Genomic DNA, 21208 nt, shown 5'->3' with positions numbered 1-21208 from the left:
GAAGCCCGTCTGATCACTGTGCTAAAAACAAATCAAGAAGCCATGGGTTGGACTCTTTCCGATCTAAAAGGAATCAGTCCCTCCTATTGCATGCACAAGATTTTGATGGAAGAGGATTTTAAGCCGGTAGCTCAACCACAACGCCGCTTAAATCCTACCATGAAGGAGGTTGTTCGAAAGGAAGTTGTAAAGCTGTTGGATGCGGGGATGATTTACCCGATCTCGGATAGTCCGTGGGTTAGTCCTGTGCACGTTGTTCCGAAGAAGGGTGGAATTACCGTAATCCGAAATGACAAGGATGAATTGATCCCTACTAAAGTTACAACAGGGTGGAGAATGTGTATTGATTATAGGCGGTTGAATACCGCAACTCGAAAGGACCATTTTCCACTCCCATTCATGGATCAAATGCTCGAAAGACTCTCGGGCCAACAGTACTATTGTTTCTTGGACGGCTACTCCGGGTATAACCAAATTGCGGTTGACCCGGCCGATCATGAGAAGACGGCTTTCACGTGTCCGTTTGGAGTGTTCGCATACCGAAAAATGCCCTTTGGGCTGTGCAATGCACCGGCGACTTTCCAACGATGTGTGCAAGCCATTTTTGCCGATCTGATAGAGAAAACAATGGAAGTCTTCATGGATGACTTCTCGGTATTTGGTGGGTCTTTTAGTCTATGCTTGGCAAACTTGAAAACGGTGTTGGAAAGATGTGTGAAGACCAATCTGGTGCTTAATTGGGAGAAGTGTCACTTCATGGTGACCGAGGGGATCGTGCTTGGCCACAAAGTCTCTTCAAGGGGGCTTGAAGTAGATAGAGCTAAGGTTGAAGTGATAGAAAAGTTACCTCCTCCGGTGAATGTGAAGGGCATCCGAAGTTTTTTGGGGCACGTCGGGTTCTATCGGCGCTTTATCAAGGACTTCTCAAAGGTGGCTAAGCCTTTGAGTAATTTGCTAGCTAAGGACCAGGTATTTCTCTTAACCGATGATTGTTTGCAAGCTTTCGAAACTTTAAAAGAAAAATTGGTTACCGCTCCAATAATAGTCGCTCCCAATTGGAATGAAAATTTTGAACTAATGTGTGATGCGAGCGACTACGCAGTTAGAGCGGTACTTGGCCAAAGAAAAGATAAAAAATTTCATGCGATACATTATGCAAGTAAGGTTCTTAACGAGGCTCAAATAAACTATGCCACCACGGAGAAAGAACTACTTGCAATAGTGTATGCGCTAGAAAAGTTTAGGTCTTATCTTATAGGGTCTAAAGTCGTAGTGTATACCGACCACGCGGCGATTAAATATCTGCTCACCAAACCGGATTCGAAGCAAAGGCTCATCCGTTGGATCCTCTTGTTACAAGAATTTGATGTGGAAATTAAAGACAAGAAGGGATCGGAAAATTTGGTGGCGGATCATTTATCCCGCTTAGTGAATGTGGAGGTTACAGCGTCTGAGAAGGAAATCCGGGAAGAATTTCCTGATGAAAAACTGTTTAAAGTTCAAGTTAGGCCGTGGTTTGCAGACTTTGCGAACCACAAGGCTAGTGGTTTTGTGCCTCCCGACCTAACTTCGAACCAAAAAAGGAAGTTTCTTTCGGATGCCAAGTATTATGTTTGGGATGACCCGTACTTGTTTAAGTTGGGTAGTGATAACCTATTAAGGAGATGCGTTACTGGCGATGAGGTGCAGAGCATCCTTTGGCATTGTCACAACTCGCCTTACGGCGGGCACTATAATGGGGTGAGAACGGCCACTAAAATCCTTCAATCGGGATTTTATTGGCCCACTATTTTCAAAGACGCACATACCCATGAGCAAAGTTGTGATAGTTGCCAAAGAAGCGGTGGGATTGGTAAGAGAGACGAGATGCCTCTCCAAAATATCCAAGAAGTCGAAGTATTTGATTGTTGGGGCATCGATTTTGTAGGACCATTCCCGCCCTCTTATAGGAACGAGTATATGCTTGTCGCAGTTGACTACGTTTCTAAGTGGGTTGAGGCGATTGCCTCACCTCGGGCGGACGCGAAAACGGTGATAAATTTTTTGAAGAAAAACATATTTTCCCGTTTCGGAACCCCCCGAGTGTTGATAAGTGACGAAGGGTCACACTTTTGTAATGCACCGTTGGAAAGCATTTTAAAACATTACGGTGTATCACATAGGGTGACAACTCCGTATCACCCACAGGCGAATGGGCAAGCCGAGGTCTCTAATCGAGAGATTAAGAGAATTCTCGAAAAAACTGTGTCAAATTCAAAAAAAGAGTGGTCCCAAAAATTGGATGAAGCGTTATGGGCATACCGTACCGCCTTTAAAGCTCCAATTGGCCTAACTCCCTTTCAATTGGTGTTTGGTAAAACTTGCCATTTGCCGGTTGAATTGGAGCACAAAGCCTTGTGGGCCCTGAAATTTTTAAATTTTGAGAATGATTTGGCCGGCGAAAAAAGGAAGGTGCAGCTACTTGAGTTGGAGGAGATGCGCAATGCCGCATATCACTCAAGTTGGTTGTACAAAGACAAGGTTAAAAAGTACCATGACAAGAAGCTCCGCAAGAAAGAATTTGTGCCGGGACAGTTGGTCCTCTTGTTCAATTCCAGGTTGAAGTTATTCCCTGGAAAGTTGAAATCAAAATGGTCCGGGCCATTTCGGGTCAAAGACGTGAAGGAGTACGGGGCTATTGTCATTGAGGACATGGACAAGAAGGATAGTTGGACAGTGAATGGCCAACGTTTGAAAGTTTATCTCGGCGGTCATGTGGATCGCGAGAGCTGTGCAATTCCTTTGGATGCTCCTCTGTGAGCATCGCACCGTCGAGCTTAGCCGACGTTAAACAAGCGCTTGTTGGGAGGCACCCCAACATTGTAAGTATTTACTGTTTTCCTATTCTGTTGTATTGGGTTTCCACTTGTTAAAACCATGTTGAATGTACCGGGATTGCTGCCTTTGGAAAAGGCAATTGCTGTCATGCTCGCTTGCTGCTCGCTAGGCGAGGCAGTAGCGAGCTGATTCGCTAGCTACTCGCTAAGCGAAGCAGCAGCGAGTGCTGCTTGACAGCACTTATTTAAAATCTCAGCAGGCCACTCATTTTGGTCCAAATGCAACTTTTCTGTTTTTGCAACTCTGCTGAGGCATTTTAACCGAGCACTCTCCACACTCTCTCATTTTCATCTCTCACATCTACACTCAAACCCTAATTGGAAGATTGCAAACCTTACTCCACTTCACATTTCAATCAATCTGTGTAACTAAGGTTTGCCCTAATACCATGTCTTTATGCTTAAGCTTTGTTTATTGCTGATTTGAATGTCATTTAGAATGAAGTTGTTGGTATGGGTGTCGCATTACGCGAAAAACCGGCGGGAAAACAAGAACAACAGAGCTGGCACCGTGCGTTATTTATCCCAAAAGAGGGAAAGGAAACGCTCAGAGTAAACCTGGAAAAAGCATGGTCTCGCGACCAAAGAGAATGGGATCGGGAGTCGGTTATGCGAAGGGAAGGTATTAGCACCCCTACGCATCCGTCGTACTCGACGGGATCCACGCACAATAGGAAGGAAAATGATTGCCAAAACACTGCTCACACACGCACACTGGCTGAAAGAGACACAAGAAAACAAACAAGACTGACTCGGCAGGATATCACATCATGGGCCTACTTAGTCTATCAGGCATAGACATCAGAGTCGAAGTAGTTCGGACTGGGGGGACGACACATGCTCGCTAGGATATCGCATCCTATGCATACGTATCTCCTTTGGACGAAGGAGAATCAGAGCATTTGTAGCTCGGCTAACACGCACACAAACAAACACAGGCAAAGGCAAACATGGAGCCTGAATGCCAATTACTGGACTTACATCAGCATCCGAACCAAGACACACACAAGAAGGCAAACGTGGAGCCCGAATGCCAATCACTGGACTTACATCAGCATCCGAACCAACAAACCCACACTAGAACCCGAATGCCACTCGATGGACTTACATCAGCTTCCAAGCACACAACAACACAAAACAAAGACACAGGCGCCCGGAGAGATCTGCTCATCTCCTGCCTACGTACCTCATCTGGTATGAGGATCAGGGCGACGTAGTTCCCCTACAGAGGGACACAGGACTAGCCTAACCAGATAACAGAGGGAGACACAACACTAGGGAGACTAACTCGAGCCTAGATGTTATCATGCAAAATCATCCCTAAGTTAAGGTTTCTAGCTAACTTGCACAGGAAGCAAGCCTATCCTAAAGCACAAGCAATGGCAAACAATCACAAACAGCACACACTATATGCACACAAGTGGGGCTCAATCAAAGGGTAAGACTGCAAGAGCAAGTCGTCTGTACAGGGGTAAAGGTGGCTCTTAACCTTGACATTGAGAGTCAAGGTGAAGCCAGATGAAAGGTGAGTGAAGATTAGAATTCACAGCTCTTATCCCTGGTCATGGAGAGCTAGAGACAAAGGAGCGTGGGTTCAGAATGTGGGAACCCTTCTACACTCAAGACATTGACACAACTGTACAATTGTACAAGATCTTGGGTTACTGTCCTCAATGCGTCAACACAGTGGTGTGAGCAGAGGGACGACTCAACAGAAGAGTGGGAGATAGATTGCATATCTCTCTTATCTGCCAATTGCCTCATAGAGGTCTTTACCTGCTTGGGGACAAAAATAAACAAACACAAACATCGCCTCTTAAGGAGGACTTCAGACAGGTGCCTGGCCAAGTAACAGGCCAGGTCTTCCAGACTACATGGAGACAAGAATGTTATACCTCAGTGCAAATTGCTTATCAAGCAAAGCAAAGCAATATTAGCAACTAATGTACCTGAAATCAATCAAATACAATCAGTATACCAATCACAGAACTAAACAGCAAATGGTTCACAATTAACTATACACAGACATATACAAGCCAATGCACCAAGGTGCAAGCCATTAAGGCTCAAACTCAAGTGTCAATCCCTGCAAAACAAAGTCAAAATTAGCTATATACAAGTCACAAGTCAACTCCAATGGAGGCACACCATCCAGCAAAGGCCATTTGTACTATTAACCTGAAACACAACTCAAAAGTGAGATCACAAACCACTAGTCCAAGACTAGGGCCAAAAGGAGATGAAAAATCCAAAACAGCAAGTGAAAAATTATCAAAACCAAGATAAATCAATTAAGAAGAGAATCCAATTGGTCTCACATCAAAACTATGCACCAAATTCATTTCATGCACTATTTAAGTCAAACTAGGCAAGTGTGAACCACGTATGAGCAAACAGAATGATCACACTCAAACAAATACCAAAACAGCTCAATAAATTCCACAAATATTCAAGTCTAAACAGAACATATTCAATGGGCTACATGTCAAATTTCATGTTATTTAGACAAGTGGAAGTAGGGAATTTAAATTCAACAAGTCATGGCATGCAAAAATCAACCTAAACTAGGTCACAAACCAAGTGTCAACTTCAATCAATTGTAAAACAGTATGAACAAATGGTAAATGAATGAGACCAAAGCCAAATTGAAGCTAAACATGTTAAGAAACACTCCACCAAATTTCACATTCATATGGTAAGAAATGAGCATTTTACAAGCTATGGAAGTTTGCTACTCAAGCAAAACCCTAAAAATGCTAAACAGCAATCAAAAATCCCAATCAAATAGGAAATGGCTCAAAAATTCCTACAAAAATTCATGGCCAAACTAGGCATACAGATGATATCACATGCAAAAATTGGGAGCATTTGGCAAAGCATAGGCATGGCAACAAAATTTATGAACACAGCCTAACATAGTGTGACACAAATTGTCACACTCAACTTCAACACATCATATCTTGCAAACCATAGATCCAAAATTAACAAACTACACATCAAAATCACCAGAAAGGAGTCAAGAATAAGCATGTGAAATTTCATTCATTTTGGATAATGTATCAAGATTTCATGTTAAAAATGGTGAAACATACATCAAAAGGCATACATGAACAAGATCACTAGGCAAAGTCAAAAATTCATCAGGCACAACTTTGACTACTATGCCTAAAAAAAACTAGACAAAATTTGGAACTCATCAAAAAAATCCTCACTCAAATTGGATTAAAATTGAATTAGTTTTGATTTTTTGAAGTTTGATTAGAAAATGAAATAATTATTTAAGTTGTAACACGAATTAATTAACTCTGAATGGCAAAGTTGTAATTATTATGCGCCAGGACCAAAACGCAGCGCATCACTTATTCAGTGGCGCGTCCTGATTGGCTCGGTTTGGAGGGAAACACAATTCAAACAAAACGCACGGTTCAGCAAGATCAAACACACTATTTTTCCAGAAATCTGAAGCTTCAAACGCGTTCATCATCGTTCTTCATTCCAGAAATCACACATGAGCAAAACTCAGCCAAAATGGACAAATGGCATATGGTTGGAACCGTCTGAGTACGTATATCAATAATATCATCATGAAATTTCCTAATTCCTACTGTATTGGACGGATCGAGCAAAAAAAGGTTTGACATCAAAAGTTCAAATCAAGATTTCTCTATCAAATCTTGACGAATTTCTATTCTACCACTTGCACTGTACTCTATGATCTTCATTCTACCAAAGCCACATCATGATTTGGAGAATGATGGAAATCGAATTCTAACCTTGGATGATGACAGCTGTGGAATTCGGTGAAGTTAAGCTCCCTAATGCCAAAACAGATCCAGCACAATGCTATGGCAATTGATTGAAGTGATTTGCTCAGCTCGAAACAGCTCCAGACGCTTGAATCTTCAATTCGCCATGGTTGAACAAGCTTGGACAGTTATGGTTTAGGCACGATTTTGGCTCCAATTGCTCCAAACAGTTCTTGCAAATTACCTGCACATGAAGAATCTACCAAGATCTCGCAAAAACAATGGTGAATTATTGATGAATTGATGAAAAAAGCTTATGAAAAATGGAGAAAAAGTGAGAGAATTCTTGAGATTTTCTGTTTGGATCTGAGAATATGATTTGTTGATTATGAAAAACAGTTACAATTAAGACTATATACCTCTCCCTAATCCAAAAATTAATCAAGATTAGCAAAATTAGAATGATTGGCATAATGTGCATTTTCATGTGTTAGGTCCAATATGCCCTTTTTTAAACCAGTCCATATATCAGCTCAAAACCAATTCACACAAGTCTCAAATGCCATTTGTGAAGTGTTGGAAAAAGTCCCATGTGCATAGGCCATGTATTTCTCAAAATCACTATGTCATGCTAAAAATACAAATGTGTTCACTTGAAAAATGCCATTTTGCCATGAGAGTTTTTGATGAAATGTGATTATGCACCATGAAAGATCATATAAAATGTGGTTTGCTCAAAGAAAAATCAACCAATTTGGCCTTTCCATGTGAAAGTTATGGCACTTTGAATTTGGGCATTTTCTGAAAATGATTGGACCATATCTTACCAACCACACATGGGAATTTCAAGTTCTTGGACTTTTTGGAATGGTGAGATCAAGATCTTCAACTTTCATGTTGGACAAAATTCCAACTGAAGCTTGTATGATGAAGTAATTTGAAGGAGAAAAACTTTCCATTTTGGGTAGTTGAAATTACAGGTCACCTGCTATTTTTGGAAACTTCTGATCTGACCTCCAAATCTTCAACCTTGGTCTTTGACATGTCAAATGAGACTTGTATGGACATGAATGAAGCCTTTTCAAACCATCTCACACCTTCCAATCCATAAAATCGGGCACAGTTGACCACAGTTGACTTTTTATGGTTTCAGCTGAAATTCAACTTGACTGATGACTTCTGAGCATCCAATCTTTGGCCAAATCACTTCACAATGATCCTTAGACCATATGAACTTGATAAATCAACCATAGGGCTTTGTTCCAATGAAAATAGCACATGCTTGCTTGATTGACTGATTCTCCTGACCAGTTGACCTAATCTGTCTGAATGACTTGCACTTGGGCAAAAGGCAATGCAATGTTATGCAATGGACTATGTTATGTTAATGACCTAATGATGAAAAATGTATGCACAAAAGGTAGGGTGCAAATTTGAGGTGCTACAGCTGCCCCTATTCAATCAATTAGGAACCCGAAGGGATGAGAGCAACGGCTGTCAGACTTTTAGGGTAAACAGGGATTGAATACCAAGAACCGTAGAATTTGCATAATGCTGGGAATCACCAACGGAAACGTCCACTGGGATCTGATATTTATTCACTGGGATCTTTTTTTCTTCTTCTCAAAGGATAAAGTCACCTCCAGACATCACTAGACGACGAATGGGAATAGGAATCACCAATAGATGCCAGCGGGCAACTAGGAAAAACTCGACGTTTACCAAGACCAACGGAGAGGTAACCAGACGTCAACGGACGACGGATGAACTGGAAAGATACAACCACATGTCAGCGGACATAGTGGGAAAAACTCAACGTTTACCAAAACCAACGGAGAGGTAACTCTACTGGAGGACGACCAGGAAAAACTCGACACTTACCAAGACCAACGGAGAGGTAACCAGACATCATCGGATGAATGGGAAGACTCGACCAGACGTCATAGGACGAAAGGGAGAAGCTCGACGTTTATCGACACCAACGGAGAAGGAGACCAGACATCAACGGACGACGGATGAACTGGGAAGACTCGACCAGACGTCATAGGACGAAAGGGAGAAGCTCGACGTTTATCGACACCAACGGAGAAGGAGAAAGCCACTTCACGAGGGAAAGGCATCACAATCAGAAACCGAATAGGACGTCTACTGGGGATTCTGGCTGGGAATCAACCAGACATTAATGAATGACTGGGAACAGGGTATACAATCAGACGTCAACGGACGAATGAGAAAAACTCGACGTTTATCGAAACCAACGGAGAGGTAAATCCGCATGGGGAAGGGGACAACTAGACGTCATCGGACGACTAGGAAAAACTCGACGTTTATCGACACCAACGGAGAGGAGGAAACTCTGAGGGGAACCATATGGTATTATCAAATGATCTGCGGGGAATAAGCAACTAGACGTCATCGGACGACTAGGAAAAACTCGACGTTTATCGACACCAACGGAGAGGAGATTCAACTGGGGACGACCCTGTGGGGAAAGATATCAACTATACGCCAAAGGACGCATAGGAAAAACTCGACGTTTATCGACACCAACGGAGAGGAGTAAATCTTCACTAGGGAAGAAAAACGACGTTATGAACATCGAAGGATGATGTTTACCGACACCAAAGAAGACCAGACACTACGCCTGACTGGGAAAGCACCGAAAGATGGTGCTTACCGACACCAAAGAAGACCAGACACTACGCATGACTGGGAAATCACCGAAAGATGGTGTTTACCGACACCAAAGAAGACCAGACACTACGCATGACTGGGAAATCACCGAAAGATGGTGTTTACCGACACCAAAGAAACAACACACGCGGGTGCTGACGGGATACTGACATCTACATGTCAGGGCAAGGCTACACACTTGCAGGGGAGCTCACTAGGGATCAAGGTCACAACAGTGAGCAAACAGGAAGGAGCACCAAGAATACCGGGTTGTAGGCACGAAACGGGTGACCGACCAAAGCGTGAATTGGTTTATGTTCCAAAACACTCATCATCCTGGAGAGGGCTAGAAAAGCGATCTTGTTAAAGGATGGACATCCGATTCCATAGGGAATGCGAATCTTACTCTGCTGGAGAAAACAATCAAGAGATTGACCAAAGAGTGCATGAGATATATCATCTATAGCCGTCAAAACATAGACAATACACTCGCATGGAAGATTATCCATAACCGGATTGGTTGTTAGATGGATAAATCAACCGACATCATCCTGAAGAGTGCAAAGGCAAACTTGTTAAAGGATGGACATTCGATTCCGAACAAAGGAATACGAATCTTACTCAACTGGGGAGGACGACTTCGACCCAAGAGCGCATGAGATATATTATCTATAGCCGTCAAAACGTAGATAACACACTCGCATGGAAGATTATCCATAACCGGGTTGGAGGTTGTTAAATGGATAGATCGACCGACATCATCCTGAAGAGAGCGAAAGCAAACTTGTTAAAGGATGGACATTCGATTCCGAACAAAGGAATACGAATCTTACTCAAGTGGGGAGGACGACTTTGACCCAAGAGCGCATGAGACATATTATCTATAGCCGTCAAAACGTAGATAACATACTCGCATGGAAGATTATCCATAACCGGGTTGGAGGTTGTTAAATGGATAGATCGACCGACATCATCCTGAAGAGAGCGAAAGCACACTTGTTAAAGGATGGACATTCGATTCCGAACAAAGGAATACGAATCTTACTCAACTGGGGAGGACGACTTCGACCCAAGAGCGCATGAGATACATTATCTATAGCCGTCAAAACGTAGATAACATACTCGCATGGAAGATTATCCATAACCGGTTTGGAGGTTGGATGGATAAACGACCGAACAGAAAGGCATCGGGGTACCAGGAATAGGTATGCAAAAGATGACCAATCAAAACAGGATAAAATTGCTTACTCGGAGCAAGCATCCAAAAGGTTAAAGGAATATCAATACCGAGACAGGATAATGATAACCACAAAGAGGGGATTACATCTACCGGTTAGTAGGCAGAAAACCACGGAAACAGAAACCGTCATCAACTAGGATGAGCACAGAGGGTTAACTCCACAACAAGGAGAATAGAGGATTCACATCTACCGGTTCGTAGGTAGAAGACCACAAAGATCGGACTTACAACTACCGGGTTGTAGGTAGAGGCCACAAAATCCGCCAACAACCAGAATGAACCACAAAGGTTACCTCTGCTAGGGGATGAAAGTGGGATTTTACAACTACCAGGAGTAGGTAGAAAACCACAAAGATAGGACTTACAACTACCGGTTCGTAGGTAGAGGCCCACAAACCCCGCTGAGGATAAGATGAATGAGTGCCGGTTAGTGAGCAACTATTCATTTATACCACAGGGAATCACAAGAGACAGCCACAATGGAAGCCAATTCAGGATCGATCCGAAAAGGCAAACTGAATCAAGACATCCTAATGAGGAAAGAACTCAATAGGGAAAACCCATCCCAAGGGGAGGGAACGGAAACAACCGTCATCCACGAGGATCTAACTCAGTGGGGAGCGCAGAAGGAAATGATCGACACTTTCTGCCTAAGGGGTCGACCCTATATGGAGAGATCAGACACACCCACATCTGCTGGGGGAATTGACCCGATCTTGCAAGATGCTACCAATCGGGGAGTAACAATGCTGGGGATACCCACTCGACTAAAGAGTCACTTGTTGGGGAAACACTTCTCTCAACCCTGCTGGGGAACCCAATTCTGAAATCGATCCAAGCGATGCTAAACTCTTTCCAACAATCCATTCTCGGTCACCACGGCTAAGGGCTAATGGATATGCTTGCAATGCAGATGCATGAGAGTTTTTTTTTAGCGCAATGCCCCATGATCATGGAAATGCTACGCATTAGTGATGCAATATGCTATGCTTATCTAAATGATGAATGCATAAAACACACGTCTCCTCCAAAGACAACACCGGGGAACTCCAGGAACTGTGCTGAGGATCTCATTACCACGTCAATTTCCACCCTGCTGGGGAAAGACAAACCTCGCTGGGGATGACCTCCATCGAACTCGATCCGCTTGGAGATTACCCTGCTAGGGGAGGCAGCCCATGCTTATCTCTACTGGGGATAGCCCCACTGAACTCGATCCTCTTGGGGACCTTGCTGGGGTAAAACCATCAACACAATTTCTGCTGGGAAGACAGCTTCAGACTTGGAAAACAATCACAACTCCGCTAGGGATATGGTAACCTTCAGGCTTGCTGAGGAGGCACCGATCTCGAATCTGCTAGGGAGGTGACACTCTCAAACCCATTGGGGAATTACGGCCTATCGGACACGGTCCGCCCTTCGATTCGTCGAACACTGGTGGTCACCATCCTACCACAGTGTTGACTTTCCACCTTTGAAAACTCCCAGACTCATCTGAGCTCTTCTGATTCATCACCTTGTATTCCCGACTCCTCTGTCCTCCACGGGGATCGAACTCCTGGGATTCATACAAACTTCCCGGCCCTCAGACTTTGAAGAGTCTTCTTGATTAGCTTTCAGGGATCGTCGTCACAACTCTGTCACGGGCTTTTCACCGTTCGTCTATCCATTGCCCCTGGTTGGACTCTGTGGGGATTTCTTTTTTTTTCTTCAAAAGGCTTCATATCACCACCTGTCAGCGAATGAAGATATCTAACAGCACCTGCACAAGATATTGTTAGATAAAAGCGTGCCCCAGGCGTGCCAATCACTTCAACATCTGGGTCACTCAAACCTCCGAATAAGATTTCCAGATTTCAACCTTATAAGCATGCATCGAAAAGGACCTCTTATGTTTCAAAATGCAAATATTCTTATCAAAAATAAACGGATGTTTTCGTAATCAAAGCGGTACTGAAAACAAAAACAAAATTATTTGACTGAACGCATTTATTGACTGAAACAAAAAGGTGGCTCAGAATTGAGCAACACACCGGAAGCAAACCCTGGAAATGTGAAACCGTGATCTCATCGGGTTCCAACTCGGTTACACCCCATATGTCCTCAAGACTTTCCTCACTTTCTGTCTTCTGAACAAGACGCTTCCAATCGATCTATGTCGGAGACTATCCAAGTCATATCTCAAGCACAAACGATCAAGCTGGACGCAGTTGTTCGTTTCAATCCCTCTTTTGCTTGGACCGTCCTTTCGGGTTTCAGTCCACCGGGATACCCTTTTTTGCCCAAGTCGCCCTTGTGGGGTTTTCGACTTGCCAGGTGTACAGTTCTTTTCTTTTATTATCCCTAACTTTTGCCCGAACCTTTCTCTTTTTTCTTTTTCGGTTCGCCGGGATGCCCCTTTTTGCCTGAACTCTTTTCTTTTTTGTCCAGCGGGTCAATTTTTTCACGAAGTATCTTTTAACTGCGTCCGCATTCACAGGGGATGGAAAATCCTCGCCACTCATGGTCGTCAGCAACAAAGCTCTGTCGGAGAAAACCTTCTTGACCATGCTGGGGATTCATGACTGTATATCCACTTGCCCCACGATCGTCTTGAGGAAGAAGGGTCCTTTTCAACACCACATCTATTCCATGGTACGCACGAGGTCGCACTTCTTAGTTAACAACACGCTTCATTTACTGGGTACAACTGCCCCATGACAAGTAACTGTCAGCCCTTTTCTCCTCGGTCAGGCTCAACGTGTCATACTGAGTCCTTATCCACTCATCCTTCTGCTAACTTCTCACCCATCCGGACGCTCCACAACGAGATCTAACCTCCAGCAGGAAATATCAATTCCATCCTATACTGAATGAGGAAGGCGTTGCCCCAGTAGATGCACTTACCGAAGTACGACACTCAGGATACCAACTTCGTACTCAGCCACCATCGTTGGTGCATTCAAATGTTATCGGGGAAACACTACTCATTCACTTTAAACTCTCCCCATCAGACATCAGAATCCGTTCGGATTCAGGGTCAGGCCCCTCCTCCGGGATCGGTCACTCTCAATCTTTCGATTCGAGTACCTCGAGATGTCCTCATTAGGGACTTCAGACTTCCTGGGTCGAGAATCATCAATGGGTTGTTGGGCGAGATAACCATACGATACCCTCCTCTTGATTGCTTTCTGGGAGGTATGCTGAATATCGTATTCAGTCGACACCATTCGCCCTCTCGCAACCCGTCCGGTCCATGCTGACTTATCAAGCACATACTCGATCAGATCCATTTTGGACATCCACAAAATGGTATGAACCAGCATACTGTCTCAATCGGCGAGCAGCCTATGCCAAAGTATATCAAGTTTTCTCGAGCAGTGAGTGTATTGTTTCACAGTCGATAAACTTTTTGCTTAGGTAAATTGCATGCTCTTTTCGACAAGACTCGTCATGCTAACACAATACACACCTCATAGACCCCTTTGAGGGCCGTCAAGTACCAGATTAACCGTTGTTTCTTCCACGGAATGTCTCAGAATCAGAGGTTCCTGCTACTCATTCTTTCATCTTTCCATGCCCCTTGGCGATCATTATTCTACCTGACCATTTGATTTCTTTTGTTTTCGGTTCAGGCACTTCTTGCATTATTTTTATTTTTCTTTTCTTCTTTCTTTTTTTAGCAGGATCGACCTCGACTCCTCTTTCGTTCACAATAAGCCTCGGCAACTTACCGGACAGCACTCCACAAGTGCACTGGTTCGGACTCAACCTCAGTCTGAGTAGTTTTGATCCGGTCAAACAATTTGCCCCAGATCCACCGGATGCCCCTCTTCCGCTTGGGACTTTGTCATCATGTCATCAACATGGCATTCGCTTTCACGATGAGTCATATCATGAAACAAAGTCACCGTAGCCCTTTGATCCGTGGCACCGGACTTCTTCTTCACCTTACAACAAGAAGGTACTCTTTGGTGTGATGGACATTGTTTACTCCATATCATCTGGCGACAATTCCACTTGATTTTGGCCAGAAAGCCATCCCTGAAGGTAAACACCGAGAATTGAGCTGTACTATCAACCAATACATCCATGTGAAGTACCGGGAATTCATCTCTCGAACTGGCTCTATTCACGTCTCGATAGCCCACACACATTCTCATCTTTTAGCACCGGTTTCCGCTTCACTGGAGGACAGTCTTCTCTCCATGGTAGCTCGTGCCCCACAACATGGGTATTCCACCCGGGTGTATCTTGATGCAACCAGGTGAAGATATCAACCTGCTCTTTCAACAGGGCTACCATTCTGTTCTCGACTCGCCTCTGAAGCGGCCTCAACTTTCATTTCCCTTCTAACCTCGGCGGTACTTGGGATGACAATTGTAACACCCCGATAAAATATGATAATTATTTAATTTAAGTTAATAGTATATTTATTAATTTAATTAAATAATTGGAATATTATTGGATTATTATTATTGGAATAATAAAGTTGGAATATATATAAAGGTCCCATTTGGTAAAAAGGGTTTTCACGTGAAAGCAGAGAACACGTAACATTGAGAGAAAGAGAAGAAACTGAGAAAGGGAGAAGAAGAGGCTAGGGCTCAAGAGGAGAATTCACGATTGTTGAAGGTCAAAGAATCAATTGCCGGATTAACTCAGGTAAGGGGGGTTTATCGTCGTTTAATGGGTATTATGGGTTAACATGTAATGGGTAGTAATAAGCCATTGAATTGACCCTAATTGGGATGAGGAATGCTGTAAATGGTGATGAATAAGTTATGTTAAAACTGTAATTGAATCTATATGTGGGTGAGTCGTAAATTTCTGGACGTGTAGCTTTTTACGGAATTGAAATCGGAGGTCCGGAAGTCCTCCGACGGCGAAAAATGCGGGGGATTCTGCATTCTGTTCGTGTTAGCGCAGGAACAGCTTTCTGTCTTGCGTTAACCGGTTAACCCAGGGTGTTAACCGGTTAACACTGTTATGAATTATGAAAAATTGCTGTCTGTCTTGCGTTAACCGGTTAACCCAGGGCGTTAACTGGTTAACACTGTTAAAATGTGCCAGGAAGCGTGTTCTGTTTTGCGTTAACCGGTTAACCCAGGGCGTTAACCGGTTAACACTGTTGGAAAAGTGAAAATTTGATATTCAAATATTGTGTACATATTTGACGTTTGGCCTATATTGGTGTATGATATAGTAGGGATCATTTCCCGTTGTTTTGAGCAGTAGGGGTATTAGTAGAGTGTGCTAATACTGTGATTTATTATTTGGCATGATATGAATATGATTCTGTGATAAATATGCTGATGATGTATGATGGTATGCATAATGCTGTGAATGTATCTGTTATGTATGCAATTGTGGATGGACTGTTTATGGCTTAGAGTGTGAGCATATGTCCATTGTGGATTGTTGTTGATGTTTGCATGCTAGGTGATTTAGCGTGTATAGCATGGCCTTTATGGTGGTAGCTAATTCCCATGGTGAGGAATTAGTGAGTGAGTTGTTGTGGATTGTTGTTGATGTTTGCATGCTAGGTGATTTAGCGTGCATAGCATGGCCTTTATGGTGGTAGCTAATTCCCATGGTGAGGAATTAGTGAGTGAGTCACTAGGTCTCAACTGAGTGGGATTAGTGAGCTTGGTAGCCGTATCTTGGTTTGATCGGTGAGGTTGAACTATGTGTTCACGAATAGTCGGTACCGCATGCATGGAGTCTCATTGCATAATGTATGTATGACGTATAATATGAATGGATGTATTCCAATATTATACGTGTGTTTTGTGTTGTGTTGTGTTGAGTATGATTATGAGTTGATGTGGCCGTTGCTGAATGTGTGATATGATTAGGGTGATGAAATGTGTTAATTTACTTAGCATGACATGATATTTTATAATGCTTATTATATCGATTGAGGAACTCACCCTTACAACTATGTTTCAGGTAACGAGCAGTGATTGAGTAGAAGCTAGTGCTTGGAGTCTAGTGTAGTTCCTTAGTGGGTCATGCTCTGGTAGATGTAACATCGGGACGGGATGTTTTAATTTGTTTTCATTTTGGTTGTTGAACAACTTTACATGTAATGTGTTACATGGTTTGCATGATTGATTAGATCTCTATCCGCTGCGAATTGTGCAATGTTTTATTTTGATTAATAAATGAGCATGACAAGTTATTATGGTGAATGGTGTGAAGTGTCAAGTGTGACACCCTTAAATTGCATATCTACTCTGATTTATATTTTGTTGAATTAATTAATTATTGGGGTATTTTAGAAGGGTGTTACATTAGTGGTATCAGAGCATAGTCGGTCGAGTCGAGTCGTAATTATTCTGTTTCCCTGTATGTGATAGGTGTTGTGTAACCCTATCAGTACTTATTGTTTTAGCTTGTTGGGTTCTCAAAATAGAGATGGCTGGAAGAGGTAGAGACGATACTGCGATTGCTGAGGTTCTGGGTATGCTAGCTGGAGTACTTGGAGGGAATCCAAATGTTGTGGGATTGGGAGCTGCTCGTCAACTGAGTGAGTTCCAGAAGAACAATCCTCCAATGTTCAAGGGAGCATACGATCCAGATGGTGCTCAGAAGTGGTTGAAGGAGATCGAGAGGATCTTCCGAGTGACTGAGTGTGCCGATAACCAGAAGGTCAGGTTCGGTACGCATATGCTGTCAGAGGAAGCAGATGATTGGTGGGTTGCTGCCCGCACTGAGTTGGAAGCTGCTGGGAGTGCTGAGATCACTTGGGCGGTGTTCAGAGAGAGATTCCTGAGGAAGTACTTTCCAGAGGATGTCAGAGGAAAGAAAGAGATAGAGTTCTTAGAATTGAAGCAGGGCAACCGGTCTGTCACTGAGTATGCTGCTAAGTTCACAGAGCTGTCGAAGTATTACACTCCCTATGACGAGGCAGTAGCAGATGGGGCAGAGTTGTTTATGCTGTTAGCGACTTTGGAGGCTAAAGATAAACTGGTGATTTGCGATCTAGCCGTGGTGTGTGATTTTCCTGATGTGTTTCCTGAAGAAGTGCATGAATTACCGCCAGAGCATGAAGTTGAGTTCTCGATTGATTTGGTACCTGGTACTAGGCCGATATCGATGGCTCCGTACCGTATGTCTGCTGTTGAGTTAACTGAATTGAAGAGTCAGCTGGAAGATCTGTTGGATAAGAAATTTATTCGTCCAAGTGTGTCACCGTGGGGCGCACCAGTGTTATTGGTTAAGAAGAAAGAAGGTACTATGAGGTTGTGTGTGGACTACAGGCAACTGAATAAAGTGACGATCAAGAATCGGTATCCTTTGCCGAGGATTGATGATTTGATGGATCAGTTAGTTGGTGCGAGTGTGTTCAGCAAAATAGATTTGAGATCAGGGTATCATCAGATACGTGTGAAAACTGAGGATATTCAGAAGACTGCTTTCAGAACAAGGTATGGACATTATGAGTATTCTGTAATGCCTTTTGGTGTGACTAATGCGCCTGGGGTATTTATGGAGTATATGAATAGGATTTTCCATCCGTACCTAGACAAGTTTGTTGTGGTGTTTATTGACGATATTTTGGTGTATTCGAAATCTGAAGAAGAGCATGCTGAACATTTGAGAGTGGTTTTAGAAGTTCTACGAGAAAAGAAGTTATTTGCTAAACTGTCTAAGTGTGAATTTTGGTTAGAAGAGGTTAGTTTTCTTGGTCATGTGGTTTCAAGAGGTGGTGTTGCTGTTGATCCTTCTAAGATAGAAGCGGTATCTAAGTGGGAAGCTCCGAAGTCAGTTTCTGAGATAAGGAGTTTTCTTGGACTTGCAGGTTATTATAGGAAATTCATTGAGGGATTTTCTAAGTTGGCATTACCGTTGACGATGTTGACTAGAAAGGGGCAAGCGTTTGCTTGGGACTCAAAATGTGAAGAAGGTTTCCAAGAGTTAAAGAGGAGGTTAACTACTGCTCCTATTCTGATATTACCAAGTCCATCGGAACCATTTGAGGTTTACTGTGATGCTTCATTGTTGGGTTTGGGTGGTGTTTTGATGCAGAATAAGCAGGTTGTAGCTTATGCTTCGAGACAACTGAAGGTTCATGAGAGGAACTATCCGACACACGATTTAGAGTTGGCAGCTGTGGTATTTGTTCTGAAGTTATGGAGGCATTACTTGTACGGGTCAAGATTTGAGGTTTTCAGTGACCATAAAAGTTTAAAGTATTTGTTTGATCAGAAAGAGCTGAATATGAGACAGAGGAGATGGTTAGAGTTTCTGAAGGATTATGACTTTGGTTTGAATTACCATCCGGGTAAAGCAAACGTAGTGGCTGATGCATTGAGTCGGAAATCATTGCATATGTCTATGTTAATGGTTAAGGAATTGGATTTAATTGAGCAGTTTAGAGACTTGAGTTTGGTGTGTGAGAGTACTCACAATAGTGTTAAATTGGGAATGTTGAAGTTAACGAGTGGTATTCTGGATGAGATTAGAGAGGGTCAGAAATCCGATGTGCTTTTGGTTGATAAGTTGACTCTAGTGAATCAAGGTCAAGGTGGTGAATTCAGAGTTGATGAGAATGGTGTTTTGAAATTTGGTAATCGGGTGTGTATTCTGGACGTTACCGAACTTAAGAAGAGTATCTTGAGGAAGGACATCGTAGTGGCCTGAGTATTCATCCTGGGGCTACGAAGATGTATCATGATTTGAAAAAGTTATTTTGGTGGCCGGGAATGAAAAGAGAAATTGCGAGTTTTGTTTATTCTTGTTTGACTTGTCAGAAGTCAAAGATTGAGCATCAGAAGCCGTCTGGGCTAATGCAACCGTTGGCTATTCCAGAGTGGAAGTGGGATAGTATCAGTATGGATTTTATTTCTGGTTTACCGAGGACAATTAAGAATTTTGAAGCTATTTGGGTGATTGTTGACAGATTGACAAAATCGGCTCATTTCATTCCGATCAGAATGGATTATCCGTTAGAGAGATTAGCTGAGTTGTATATTGAGAAAATTATAAGTTTGCATGGTATTCCGTCGAGTATTGTTTCGGACAGAGATCCTAGATTTACATCGAAGTTCTGGGAAGGTTTGCAGAGGGCTTTGGGAACTAAGCTGAGATTGAGTTCTGCATATCATCCGCAGACTGATGGTCAGACTGAGAGGACGATTCAGTCACTGGAGGATCTTTTGAGGGCTTGTGTTTTGGAAAAGGGAGGTGCTTGGGATTGTTATTTACCTTTGATTGAGTTTACCTACAACAATAGTTTTCATTCGAGCATTGGTATGGCACCGTTTGAAGCTTTGTATGGTAGGAGATGTCAGACACCTTTATGTTGGTATGAGTCCGGTGAGAGTGTTGTGGTTGGACCGGAGATTGTTCAACAAACTACGGAAAAGATTAAGATGATTCAGGAGAAGATGAGGATTGCTCAGAGTCGTCAGAAGAGTTATCACGACAAGAGGAGGAAGTCACTTGAGTTTCAAGAGGGAGATCACGTGTTTCTTCGTTTTACTCCGATAACTGGGGTTGGTCGAGCTTTGAAGTCGAAGAAGTTGACACCTCGATTTATTGGTCCTTATCAGATTTTGGAGAGGATAGGGGAGGTAGCCTATCGTGTCGCTTTACCGCCGTCACTTGCGAATTTGCATGAGGTTTTTCATGTGTCTCAGTTGAGGAGGTACATTCCTGATCCGTCGCATGTGGTCCAAGTAGATGATGTACAGGTGAGAGATAACCTGACTGTTGAAACATCACCTATGAGGATAGAGGATCGAGAGTTGAAGCAGTTGCGGGGTAAAGAGATTGCTTTGGTTAAGGTAGCTTGGGGAGGACCAGCAGGTGGCAATGTGACTTGGGAACTTGAGAATCAGATGAAGGAGTCTTATCCAGAGTTATTCGCTTGAGGTATGTTTTCGAGGACGAAAACTCTTTTAGTGGGGGAGAGTTGTAACACCCCGATAAAATATGATAATTATTTAATTTAAGTTAATAGTATATTTATTAATTTAATTAAATAATTGGAATATTATTGGATTATTATTATTGGAATAATAAAGTTGGAATATATATAAAGGTCCCATTTGGTAAAAAGGGTTTTCACGTGAAAGCAGAGAACACGTAACATTGAGAGAAAGAGAAGAAACTGAGAAAGGGAGAAGAAGAGGCTAGGGCTCAAGAGGAGAATTCACGATTGTTGAAGGTCAAAGAATCAATTACCGGATTAACTCAGGTAAGGGGGGTTTATCGTCGTTTAATGGGTATTATGGGTTAACATGTAATGGGTAGTAATAAGCCATTGAATTGACCCTAATTGGGATGAGGAATGCTGTAAATGGTGATGAATAAGTTATGTTAAAACTGTAATTGAATCTATATGTGGGTGAGTCGTAAATTTCTGGACGTGTAGCTTTTTACGGAATTGAAATCGGAGGTCCGGAAGTCCTCCGACGGCGAAAAATGCGGGGGATTCTGCATTCTGTTCGTGTTAGCGCAGGAACAGCTTTCTGTCTTGCGTTAACCGGTTAACCCAGGGTGTTAACCGGTTAACACTGTTATGAATTATGAGAAATTGCTGTCTGTCTTGCGTTAACCGGTTAACCCAGGACGTTAACCGGTTAACACTGTTAAAATGTGCCAGGAAGCGTGTTCTGTTTTGCGTTAACCGGTTAACCCAGGGCGTTAACCGGTTAACACTGTTGGAAAAGTGAAAATTTGAT

This window comes from Lathyrus oleraceus, chromosome 2, assembly GCF_024323335.1.
Source record: "Lathyrus oleraceus cultivar Zhongwan6 chromosome 2, CAAS_Psat_ZW6_1.0, whole genome shotgun sequence".
In the NCBI taxonomy this organism is placed as follows: Eukaryota; Viridiplantae; Streptophyta; class Magnoliopsida; order Fabales; family Fabaceae; genus Lathyrus; species Lathyrus oleraceus.
The sequence above is the reverse complement of the archived record's forward strand: the minus strand, read 5'-3'. Positions refer to the sequence as shown.